This window comes from Gorilla gorilla, chromosome 9 (genome assembly GCF_029281585.2).
Source record: "Gorilla gorilla gorilla isolate KB3781 chromosome 9, NHGRI_mGorGor1-v2.1_pri, whole genome shotgun sequence".
NCBI lineage: Eukaryota > Metazoa > Chordata > Mammalia > Primates > Hominidae > Gorilla > Gorilla gorilla.
This window is the reverse complement of record NC_073233.2, coordinates 39,163,527-39,177,257: the sequence shown is the minus strand read 5'-3', so window position 1 is coordinate 39,177,257 and position 13,731 is coordinate 39,163,527. Positions and strand designations below refer to the sequence as shown.

Sequence of the window (13,731 nt, the reverse complement as noted above, 5' to 3'; positions counted from 1 at the left end):
TCTCATTTTACAAAGAGGGATATTGAAGCATGAAGTAAATGAATAGTCATCGGCCAAGTAGTAGCTTGGTTCTTGACTCTGGGTTTTTTTTTTTTGTTTTTTTTTTTTTTTTTGAGTTATTATCAAGCAATAAAGGGCAGTAGGTAAAGAATTATTTAGTTTCAGAGGGAATAAGAGAAAAAATTGGAGCAATGAGATGAATGGACTTGGATTAATGTGATAATGCATCTCTGAGTTTGAGCACATACCCACCCACTTACCTGTGTGAATTCAAGAATGAAATGAAAACTCACTTTACTGTGTGGGCATGAGGATGGACTCAAGGACTGTGACAGGAGATGTTAAGATTGCAGCCATGAAGCTCTGTAAGTAAAGTCACCTCCACATCCTTAAAGGCACATCGATGACTATCATTAGCCTCTTCAAGAAATGCAACTTTATTAAACTTGCTGTTGCCGTGACATTTTAGCCTTGACATTTCAACATCAATTGTTTGCTGTTTTAGTTTATCTCAGTATAGTCAGCAAGTGAGAAATGAAAGACTCCTGCTGTTCCAGGTTGATTATATATCTACATGCAGGTATTTTCAGATTCAACAAATCAGTAAAGGGGTTAAGAATTTTATTTTAAACATTCGCTTAAAGCCCTTTAAGGACACTTTTGAACAGAACTTTAATTCTACTATTTAAGAACAATGATTGTTAATAACAAAAAAGTTAAATAAAAGAACAGTGTGAGGCGTCATCTGATTTCATGTCACACTGTGAGTAGTAATAAGGCCTACGTGTCATGTTTAAAATATATTAATCTTTATAGCTCTTAGAGTGCACCGGAGCTGCCCCCGGGGACCTATGACAGGGACTTGTGTCATGGCTGGCCACAGAACTGTGACTCTGTGTACTGATGTTGGCATTTTTACACCTATTGTACACTTATCAGCCTTATTTTCTCATCATAGTCTTACTTTCTGATTGCCACACAATTTTTGGCCTTTTTTTTGTGAACTCATATTCAGGTAATCATGATATTCTAAGCAAAGATTATTTGGCATCAGTTGCAAAACTATACTTTCCAAACACATGTGAAAAAGGAGTTTAAACAAATTAGGCATTTCTAGCTATGCAATTGACGGTGTTTAAGAATCATTTGTTAATTCTGCATCAGAGGCCAAGTGCCCACGCCTGTAATCCCAGCACTTTGGGAGGCTGAGGCAGGCGGATCACCTGAAGTCGGGAGTTCAAGACCAGCCTGACCAACATGGAGAAACCCCATCCCTACTAAAAATACAAAATTAGCCAGGCGTGGTGGTGCATGTCTGTAATCCTATCTACTTGGGAGACTGAGGTAGCAGAATAGCTTGAACCCAGAAGGTGGAGGTTGTGATGAGCCGAGATGGCGCCATTGCACTCCAGCCTGGGCAACAGTAACAAAACTCAATCTAAAAAAAAAAAAAAAAAAAAAATCTGCATCAGAGAAAGATGATAATGAAGTGTTAATGTTGTCGGTACTGAAAGACACACATTACATGGAAGTTCTATTAGGAAATATACCAACCAGGATCTGTTTATCCTCCTTTGGTGAAGGATTCTCCTTTGTTATTTTATGTACCGCCCTGGCTTGACACTCTTGAATGAAGTGTAAACTGAGAGTTTTGTTTTGTTTCACTTTTCGGGAGACAGGGTCTCACTCCATCGCCCAGGCTGGAGTGCAGTGGCAGTTTCACAGCTCACTGCAGCCTCAACCTCCTGGGCTCCAGCGATCCTTCTGCCTCAGCCTTCAGAGTAGCTGGGACCTCAGGCACGTGCCATCATGCCTGGCTAATTTTTGTATTGTTTGTAGAGACAGGGGTTTTGCCATGTTGCTCAGGCTGGTCTGGAATTCCTGGGTTCAAGGGATCTTCCCGCCTTGACCTCCCAAAGTGCTGGGATTACAGGCATGAGCCATGGCGCCAGGCTTAACTGAGTTTTGAAGTATAAAATATGGATTTTAAAGCGTGATTTCTTTTACTGATGCTTACTAATGGCTTTAGTAAAGTTTATGGATGTTCCTTACCCAGCCTGGACACTTCAATCCTGACAGTCCCTTGAGAGCCAAGGAGCAACATTTACCCATGTTTGTATTTTTGCTGCTTAGTACCTCACCTGGCTGGCATGTAGCAGGACTTCCTGGTTTTTAAGTGAATGAAACAATAAATAAGTTCTAGTCCTAAGTCTGCTTCTCCCTAGCTAGATGACTTTGAACAAGTCACTTCTCTGAATTCTCTCTACCTCTTCTGAGACATTGTGAGTTTGGTCTGCATGAACTCTTAAGATTCCTTCCTGTTCTAAAATTCTATTTAAGTAATTTTCTAATTATTCCTTCTCATTCTGGATAGTCTTGAATTACTTGCTTTTATATAATTTGTATATTATATAAAAGGCAATCAATCATATACAAATAAAAATTTTAGAATTTATCTGTAAACACAAATTATATATTTTATAAGTTTTTCACCCACAATTATATAAAATGGGAAGTTGATGGGAAATCTCTATGTGACAAAAGAGATACGAAAACATTTTTAGGGGCTGGGCGTGGTGGCTCACACCTGTAATCCTAACACTTTAGGAATCTGAAGCAGGCGGATTACTTGAGGTCAGGAATTCGAGACCAGCCTGGCCAACATGGTGAAACCCCGTCTCCACTAAAAATACAAAAATTAACTGGGCATGGTAATACATGCCTGTAATCCCAGCTACTCTGGAGGCTGAGGCAGGAGAATCATGTCAACCTGGGAGGTGGAGGTTGCAATGAGCCAAGATTGCGCCACCGCACTCTAGTCTGGGCAACAGAACGAGACTCTGTCTCAAAACAAAACAAAACAAAACAAAACAAAAACAAACAAGCAAAAAACACTTTCAGGGAGGCCGAGGTGGGAGGATCGCTTGGGCCCAGGAGATTAGGGCTGCACTGAGTTATGATTGCACCACTGCACTCCAGCTTGGGCGATAGAGCAACATCCTGTTTAAAAAAAAATTTTTTTTTTTAGACTTATCTTCGTTGGCCTCTGTACTGTGATAATTCGATTTGATTCCTGTGTTATCAGGTGATATTATTGCAGAATTTTTCTGTTATCAGAACTTCTACTTTTTTTTTTCCAATTTTGCTGTTTTTCTTGGGTTTGTACTGAATTTGTATATCTTTCCTGTAGTATATCTACTATTATTTCCCTGTTTTAGCTCTGCCACTGCCTCAAATTTTTTTTATTTTCTCTTTATCTTCAGAATTTATTTATTTATTTGTTTATTTTTGAGACAGAGTCTCGCTCTGTCGCCAAGGCTGGAGTGCAATGGCACAATCTTGGCTCACTGCAACCTCCACCTCCCGGGTTCAAGCGATTCTCCTGCCTTAGCCCCCTGAGTTGCTGGGATTACAGATGCCCACCACCATGCCTGGATAATTTTTGTATTTTTAGTAGAGACGGGGTTTCGCCATGTTAGTCAGGCTGGTCTCAAATTCCTGACCTCAGGTGATCCACCCGCCTCGGCCTCCCAAAGTGCTGGGATTACAGGCATGAGCCACCATGCCCAGCCTATCTTCAATATTTTAAGATTTAGAATTTTAAAATATTGGGAATATTGATCTGTCTTTCGTCCTTTTTCCTTTTTCTTTTTCTTTCTTTTCTTTTTCTTTTTTTACAGATGAGGTTTCACCATGTTGGACAGGCTGGGCTCAGACTCCTGGCTTCAAGTGATCCTCCCACCTCGGCCTCCCAAAGTGCTGGGATTACAGACATGAGCCACCGTGCCTGGCCCTGTTTTTCATTTTTAAAGAGAACAATGTCTTTTCTTTATTTTGAGGCATGTATTGAACCTACTATGAGGTTGTTTAGATAGATACAATAAATACTGAATGAATTAAATTAATTCTTAAGATGGTACCAATTTTTATCATTATATGCTTTTCTTATTTTCTTCTATTTTTGTTTGTAGGTTCCCTTTTTCCTATTTCACAATTTTACGTTTCTTTCTCTTTTCCTTCCCTCTTATTTCTTCTAAGTCATTACTTCAAAAAATTTTTTCTTATGATTCTCAATGCTTTCTTGTTTTCTTTCCCTAAGATGTTTCTATAATTTTCTTAGGCTTAATAATATGAAATTGCCACTTATGTAAATAAAAAAAACAGCCAAATATCAGCAATTTCATATGGTTCAACATAATTGCTTTCCTCAGGACCTGGCAGATGCTAAATTAATACTTACTGAATGAATTAGTAAATACATCCTCCTTTTCATCATTTTTGGTCAAACTATTCCAGGACATTTATATTGCAGAGCTCAAGGGCCTAGATAGCATTAGGCAAAAGGCTCCTTACCAACTGTGGACTCAGAAGTCTTTAGTCATAAATGATCTTCCCAAATGTGCTGATTCTGTTAGTCCATGTCATCAACATGCTACAGATAAACCTGAGGATACTCTTGTGAGCAAGCACGTGGTTACCTACATCAATGTTATTCTGTATGTATTCGCATGAATGTTAGTAAACATCAATTTATGGAGTATGCATCTTTTTGTGAGCATTTCTGTATACAGTTAACATCTCAACAAGCTGAACTATGGTAGAAGAGAAAAGAAAGTTTGTTCAGACATTGTGGAAACTGAAAGGAAGGTTAAGTTTCTTAAAATACATTCCCATTTCAATCTCATTAGCAGTAAAATGACGTATGTGTTATTCCCAAACCATTTACCTCTGGTATTCCCCTCCCTTCAATGGGCCTTTGAGAATTTATGCACAGTGAAATAACAGCTGAGCCCTGAAGAAGAGATGTATTAATTAAGGAAACATTTCGGGTTTCCTGAGTTGCTGATGACTGCCGTTGCCGATCCTGTCCACGGAGATTTTTAGTTCAAAATGTTCTTAATACTTTAATATGTTAACTAGCCCATCATTTCTAACAATCAAATAAGATCTTTGTTTAATGCGTTGACAAACAGGTGCAGAAATTTTACTAGCTTGCACAAGGAAATTTAGTAAGTGAATCAGGAGGAGCATTGCAACTGGGGTTTCTGGTTTCTGTCCAATAGGATTTCCACTTTACCCCCTTAGCATTTGAATTTACTTAATCATTCAGTAATTGCACTTATGATTCATACCCTATGACTTATGAAGAGATTCTTTTGTTCTCTTTCAGTCATGAAAAGGTGAAATTCAAGATCTGACTCTGACATGTGGCATCACCTTTTCAGGAAATAAAAGATATTTTTTTCTTTCTTTTTTAAAAAGAAAATTGCAATTTTTAAATAGCAAAGCAATTTGTGCCTTTGTAAGATATCCAAATAATATAGAAGTTTATTAGTAAAATAAGTAAAAGGACTTCTTTAAACTGTTAACGTAAGTTTGCACAAAGCCCAAGACTTTTAAAAATGACCTCTGAAGAACCACTTAAATACTTATGTCAGGAAATTTTGTTGTCTTAAGTTGATGATTTTTTTGGACACATTTAATATTGCGAATATTTTCTTTGTATAGAATCTGTTGTAATGCATAATGTTTTAAAACTATGTTTTTAGAAGTTTGTTGCCACTCTCACATCTTACTTCAAAATAAATTCCAGATGACTTTAAGAATTAAATGAAAAAGTGACCCCATAAAAGAATGAGAAGAAAATATGTGTGGATAATATCTTCTCCTGGAGTGAAGAAGAACTGTCTAATAACAAAAGCAAAAGAAAAATTATAAATGTAAAGATTGATAAATTTGACCTCATCAAAATTAAACATTTTCAGACATGGTAAGACACTATTAAAGCAAATGACAAATTGGGAAAATATTTGCAACATATATAACAGATAAAGGGTAGAGATCTTTACTCTTTAAAGTAGTGAAACAAATCAGCAAGAAAAAAATCGGTTAAAAAACAGATATAACACATAGACAATTCACAAAAGAAGAAATAAAAATAGCAAATTAGTAAACTTCAGAAAATGTTCAGCTTCACTAGGAATCAAAATGATACAAATTTAAATAAGTTTTTTTGTTTTGTTTTGTTTTGTCAGTTAGATTGACAAAGAGAAAAAAATAATGACACATTCAGTTCTGGGAAGGGTGTGGTGAAAAGGGCACTCTCTGTTCACTACTGGAATAACCATTTTAGAAGACAATTTAGTAACTCACTTCAATAAGTGTGGAGACTCTGTTCTTAAACTTAACAAGAGATTATTGCCTTATCCATTTCAGGAACTTAACTATTACACTTTTGTGTTGCTGATTTATAAAGATATCTCATGAGTAATTCTCTAATTACATATTTAATGGCTCTTCAGCTATTTCTATATTCTACTTATCATTTTCTACATATATTAAAAAGGTAGGGATGAGTGTGGTGGCTCACACCTGTAATCCCACCACTTTGGGAAGCTGAGGCATGAGGATTGCTTGATACCAGGAGTTCGAGACTAGCCTAGGCAACATAGTGAGACCCTCATCTCTACAAAAAAAACAGAAAAATTAGTGGGGCGTGGTGTCACATGCCTATAGTTCCAGCACTTGGGAGACTAAGGTGGGAGGATTGCTTGAGCCTGGGAGATCGAGGCTGCAGTGAGTGATTGCACACACCACTGCACTCCAGTCTGAGTGACAGAGCGAGCTTCTGTCTCAAAAAAAAAGTTCCAGTTTATTCTTCGGTTTTTAAAAAATAACAAGTTGACTTCAACAAAGTGAACTGAGTTCCCTCTACTTTCAAATGACTTTTTGAAAAGTTAAGAAATACTCCTATTATTTTCTATTACAAAAGCAATATTTATATTTATTATAGAAAAATTAGGAGATAAGGAAAGAGAAGAAAAATGCCTAATTCCACTTCCTAGTTTACCATTTGGAGTACATCATTCCAGGCCTTCTCCCATCCATACATATATGTATGTATTACACAGGTTATCAAATGAACTTCCAGAAAGGATTATAAATGTATATGTCCACCTCCATAAAATGATAAATGACAAGTATTGTCCCTTTTCAAATAATGGACATAAACATTTTAAGAAAATGGTTTAAAAATAGCCTCTTGGTTATGTGTAGTGGCTCACGCCTGTAATCCCAGCACTTTGGGAGGCTGAGGCAAGAGGATCACTTGAGCCCAGATGTTCAAGACCAGCCTTGGCAACATGACAAAACTCTATCTCTACAAAATACAAAAATTAGTCAGGTGTAGTGGCACACACCTGTTGTCTCAGCTACTTGGGAGGCTGAGATGGGAGGATTGTTCGAGTCTAGGAGGTCAAGGCTGCAGTGAGCTGTGTTCCAGCCACTGCACTCCAGCCTGGGTGACAGAGTGAGACCCTATTAAAAAAAAAAAAGAACCTCTTATTGTTTTAATTAGCATATTTTTACACACTCATTGGCTATTTGTAGTTCTTTAAGTTCCCCATTAGTGTTTTTTGCTGAGTTGCATTTCAGCCAAGTGTAATCCCAAGATTGTGGAGACTCTTGTTTTTATTTGGGCCTAGTCTATTCTTGGAATTTCTACAGAAAAATAATCATTTTATCTATGGTTTGTCCTGTATGGAAATCGTAATCATGATAATTTGAATAACAGAGGTTACTCAAATGTTTCCTCTTTGCATTTAAGACCATATTAAATATCTTTTCCTGAAAAAAAATCACTGTCCTAATGATACCTTCTTAAGTGCTCTGGGGGACATAAGAATGAATGGTAATATAAAAAACATTTTTTAATTGAGATAAAATTTACATAACAAAATTTACCATTTTAACCATTTTAAAGGGTACAACACAAGGGCTTATGGTTTATTTACAATGTTGTGCAACCAACACCACTAGCTAATTATGGAACATTTTCATGGCACCCAAATGAAGCCCTGTACTCACTAAACAGTCACTCCCCATTTCCCATTCCCCCAGCCCCTGGCAACCACCAACCTACTTTCTGTCTCTATGGATTTGCCTATTCTGGACATTTCATATAAATGGAATCATACAATATATAGTCTTTTGTGACTGGCTTGTTTCTCTTAGAATAATGTTTTCAAAGAGAACATACATGCATTATAGCATGTATCAGTACTCCCTCCTTTTTATGGCTAAATAATAATCCATTGTGTGGATATACGGCATTTTGTTCAACCTTCATTAGCTGATAGACATTTGGGCTGTTTCCAATTTTTAGCTATTATGAATAATGCTGCTATGAACACTCATGTACAAGTTTTTGTTGAACCTATGTTTTCCATTTTCTTGAGCATATACACCTAGGAGTGGAACTGCCAGGCCATATGGTAACTCTATGTTTACGTTTTGAGAAATATGTAACATTTTTAAGGCTTAATATGTGTGTGGTACTTGGCTAAGCACTTGACTTGCATTTTCTTATAGAATGCTCACAACTTTCTGCAGTAGACCCGATTATTATGCCCATTTTACAGATGAGGGCACTATATAGCTCAAAGATGTTAAACAACTTGCTCAAGGGCTGACAGCTAGTTAGGACAGAGCCAGGATTTGAGCTAACGTAGTCTGGCTCTAGAATCTGAACTCTTTACTACTTTTACTGCCTTAATACACTTATGGCCCGAAAGGGCAGAGGACAGCACACAAGTAACCAAACAAAGCCAAATGAAGTAGAATTGTAAGACCCATGTAAGGTACTTAGAAAATTGCATGCGGAAAGTGCAACAGAGGAGGGAGCATTTGAAGCAAACCTCAATTGGTGAGAACAAATTCAAGAAGAGGAACTGGAGTAAAGGTCAACTAGGTGAAAGGACTATTACAGGATTGGCAAGTTAGTTTCACCGTAAGTGCCAGTTCTAGTTAATTGGTAGTGGCAGTGAGTAGCACTATGTAGAGATACTGTATCTCAGCTCAGTGGGAAAGCCTGTGATGATTAATTAACAATATCTGCCATGGGCAGGGGAGGGGAGATTTGTAGCACTCATGATATGAATTTTCATCACTGGACTATTATGACATGGAGATGAGAAATTATGGTTCATATTTTGGAAAGCATGACTGTATGAGTTTGACTGGATCATAGGGGTATGGGTAGGGAAAGTGGAGCCTTAAATAAGATTAGCAATATGTGGTGAGGCTGTATGACAGAGTGTTTTAAATGACAGACTGAAGAGTTTGTACGTGAGTCAGTAGGTAGTGAGGAGTCATGGAAAATTTTTAAACAGGAGAATAGTGTCATAGGAGCCCTACTCTAAGAAGATTAATCTGGCAGGGGCATACAGAATGAATTGATGTAGTGAATGAGTGGAGACAGAGACTGTTCAAGGCAATGTTAAAAAATTTAGTGGATGATACCTGGTCAAAACAGGGGACAACCACTTTTTCCCATTAATTTGATAAAGATTAAAATGTAGGTATGAGGAAATGAATACTCAAATAGTCTACTGGTGATACATTGGTTCAGCTTTTCTGGAGGGCCATTTGGCAACACATGTAAAAAGCCTTAAAAATGATTCAGTCCTTTTAACCCAGTATTTAGCAACTTATGCCACAGAAGTAAGCCTGGATGTATGCAAAGATGTAGCTCTGAAGACGTTCATTGCATTGCCATTTTAAAAATCAAATGTATGTTCATTGCGTTGATGTTTAAAAAAACAAATGTAGCTCAGATACTGGCTGTGCAGTTTCTCTTCTCGTCACTAGCTAACCTGAATCAAGACTTGGCAATTACTTACATTCACCATAGAGAACTCACTACATGAAAACCATTTAGGGCTGAGCGTGGTGGCTCACGCCTGTAATCCCAGCACTTTGGGAGGCAGAGGCAGGAGGATCACTTGAGGTCAGGAGTTTGAGACCAACCTGGCCAACATGGTGAAACCCTATCTCTACTAAAAATACGTAAAATTAGCCAGGCATGGTGGCAGGCGCCTGTAGTTCTAGTTACTCTGGAGGCTAAGGTAGGAGAATCACTTGAACCCAGGAGGCAGAGGTTGCAGTGAACCGAGATTGCGCCATTGAACTCTAGCCTAGGTGACAAGAGTGAAGCTCCATCTCAAAAAATAAAAAGAAAAGAAAAAAAGAAAGAAAACCATTTAGTCAGCAATGTTGAATGTACTAAAGATTACATAGGGGAGATGTAAAAGAGGCTTTAATAACATTGAAAAGCGCTTAGTACACAACTTGAAGAAGTCCCTTAAACGTGTCTTCCCTCTCCACAGCACTGAGCTGGAATCCTCATTGCTGTGACCCTTCTCCCCACAGCACTTAGTCCTTATCCTTCTTTTCTTCTCTCTTTCACTGTACAGTTACTTTTTTCCACTTGACTTTGGGCATCAGAGTCTATCCTGAACAGGCCTCTTTTTTAAAAAGCTGGTTTCTCTCTAGAAAAAATTGTTGTAAATATTTGTGGAAAATATAAAAATTACTTATGAGTTTCACAAAACACTGGGAACAGTTATATGTTAAAAGAAGAGGGGAGATTTGTTAAATCATTTTGGTACAACTTGTTACTACCTAAAACTTGTTGAGCTCTCATGGGCAACATGAGAATCCCTAGGTAATTGTGATCATTTCCATGGTTTCAGATATGACTAATGTGCTGACAACTCTCAAATTTATATTTCTAGCACAAATCTTTCCTCTGTGTTCCAGACATATTATCTCACTTTAGGTTAATATATCTATACTTGATGTCTCAAAGATACCTGGAACTTACCGCATTAAACCTAATCCTCATCTTCTTCCCTCTAGTCTTCCCAAACTCAGAAAATGGCAGTACCATCTGAAAAGTTACTAAAGTCAGAAGCTTAGTAGGCATCCTTGGTTCTTTCCTTCTTTCACACTTCCTTCCATATCCAATTGATTAACAAGTCTATTAGCACTGCCTCCAAAATAGTCATCAACCTCTTTTCATACCCATTCCTTACCCCACTCCAGAAGAAGTTTCCATGCAGAAAGGATAGCGTGTATAAAAGCATAGAGATCTAAAAGGGCAGGATTGTCTGAGGAAACTGCAGGTGTGTAAGGTTGGTAAGTCTATGTGGTTTCAGGGAGATGAGTCTGGAAAAAATGTTCCTTAGAAAATGGGAGAAGATGGGATTCAAGAGCTAAGGTGGCAGGTTTGGGTGAGGACCTATGTAGAGATCTGGTGCAAACACTTACCATCTCTTTTCCAAAATTCTAGCGAAGGAAAGATGATACCAACCAAAGGAAACATAACACACATTTTTAATAAGCAAAAAAGAGGTAACAAACCTTTTTCTTTCTCACCCAGAAGAATAGGTCTTGCTAAGTGTACATTGCCAAAAGTATTATGGTTATGAATAGGCTGGGCGCCTATTAGAAAAGCAAAATAGGCTGGGCGCAGTGGCTCACGCCTGTAAATCCCAGCGCTTTGGGAGGCTGAGGCAGGAGGATCACTTGAGGCTAGAAGTTTGAGGTTACAATGAGTTATGAGTGTGCCTCTGCACTCCAGCCTGGGCAACAAAGTGAAACTCTGTCTCCAAAAAAAAAAAAAAAGCAAAAATAATACAACCACTTTTAGTTATGGATGAATTTATTTCATCTCAAAGGCTTTATGTTGGCAGATTTTAACTTTGGAGGAACACCCAACACATACTTGCTTTCTTTTTTTCTTCTCCTTTTCAATGTTAAAAATTTAAGATATAAATCATATGCTATAAAATTCATCTTTTTACATGTAAAATTCAGTGATTTTAGTATTTTCATAAGGTGGTAAAACTATCACAACTGTGTCATTCTGGAACATTTTTGTCATATTCAAAATATAACCCCTACTCATTAGCAGTCATTCACCATTCTCTCTCTCTCCAGAAGTCCCTATTAACTACTTTAATCACCCTTCTGTCTGTGTGGATTTGGCTATTCTGAACATTTCATGTAAATGAAATCATACAATATGTGGTCTTTTGTGATTGGCTTCTTTCACTTAGCATGATGTTTTCAAGGTTCATCCACACTGTAGCATGCATCGGTACTTCATTCCTTTATATGGCTAAATAGTATTTTATTTTGTGGATATACTACCTTTTATCTATCCATTCATCACTGATGGGCATTTGGGCTGTTTTCATTTTTTGACTATTATGAATAATGTCATTATGAACATTTGTTACAAGTTTTTATGTGGATGTATAGTTTCATTTCTCTTGGATATATACCTACAAGGGGACTTGCTAGGTCATATGGTAACTCTGTGTTTAACTTTTTATGGAACTGCCATGCTGTTTTTCCAAAGTGGCTGCATGATTTTACATTCCCATTAGCAATGGATTCTAATTTCTCCACATCCTTGCCAACACTTGTTATTGTCTATTTTGTTTTGTTGTTACGGCCATCTTAGGGGCTTTCTTTCTTTTCTGCTCTCTGAAGTCCTACCTCACTTGCTGGTTGAAACCTAGTATTTCACTTTTCATTCTCTATTTTAAATAATCTGAGGGTGATTGAAACTGCCAGGCTGCACAGTGTTTTAAGAATCCAGAAATTTCTACCTAGCCTGCAATATTAGGAAGTTCTGGTAACATCGGGCAACAATTGGTTGGAAATTAGTAGGGCCCGTCAATGTTCACCATCTTCCACTGTCTTACACCTGAGTTGCTTTTTATGTTTATCTTTTTTACCTGGTTCCATAGATAACTGAATTTGAGGCTCCTGGTTAAAGCCATCTGACATAACTTAATTGTCAATGTTGAATCTCAGGGCAATAAATAAGGTACTCTAAAAATAAATCTAACTAAGGAGGCAGGCATAGAAACTTTATGAGGAAAATTATTAAAACTTCACTGAAAGAGATCAAAGAAGACCTAAATAAATGAAGAGAAATAACACGTTCAAGGATAGAAAGATTCAATTCTCCTTAACATAATCTAATTCAGTATAATACAATGAAAATTTCAACAGAATTACTCATGGAAATTTGACAAAATAATTCTAAAATTGATTGGAAAAGTAAAAGGCTAAGAATAACTTAAGACACTCCTGAAGAAGAATATGGTCGAGGGAGAGTTGCTCTACCAGATAATCACATGATTTACAAAGCTATAGTGATTAAGATGGTGTGATATTAGACTAATAATCAGTGGAACAGAATATAGAAGCTGGTAACAGAAACATGGACAATTTATAATTTATACATGAATAGATTTGGCATTGCAAATTATAAGGATTAAAGAAATATTAAAGAAATCATTCTGGGACAATTTGTTATCCATATGGGAAAAAATTCAGTCCTCATATGATATATAAAAATAAATTTTAAGCTGCTTAAACACTTCATGTAGGCCAAAGCACAGTGACTCATACCTGTAATTCCAGCACTTTGGGAGGCCAAGGTGGGAGGATTGCTTGAGGCCAGGAGTTCAAGACCAGCCTGGGCAATATAGTGGGACTCCATCTCTGTAAAAAATTAAAAAATTCGTTGCATGTAGTGATGCACCCCTGTTGTCCCAGTTACTCAGAAGGCTGAGGTGGGAGGATCACTTGAGCTCAGGAGGTTGAGGCTGCAGAAACAAAAAGAGACTTCATGTGAAAAGCAAAACTTTAAAACATTTAGAAACAAATATACGAGAATATTTATATGACATCAAGAGAAGAAGGAATTTTTAAGACACTAGAAACACATCCTCAATGAAAAATATTGATAAATGATATTTTTTCAGCAAAGGACAAACTGAAAAAATTGAAAAGACAATTCACAAAACAGAAGAAATAATTTCAAAACAGAAAATTGGCAAACAAAGATATTCAAAATATATAAAGAACTGC

The 13,731-nt window shown here is 37.1% G+C and overlaps 1 protein-coding gene across 1 annotated transcript in view; it reads left to right on the top strand.

Annotated features, from left to right (window-relative positions):
• Positions 1 to 13,731, top strand: part of CCDC73 (coiled-coil domain containing 73) — a 234,870-nt gene that overhangs the window by 3,834 nt on the left and 217,305 nt on the right. The window lies entirely within an intron of this gene.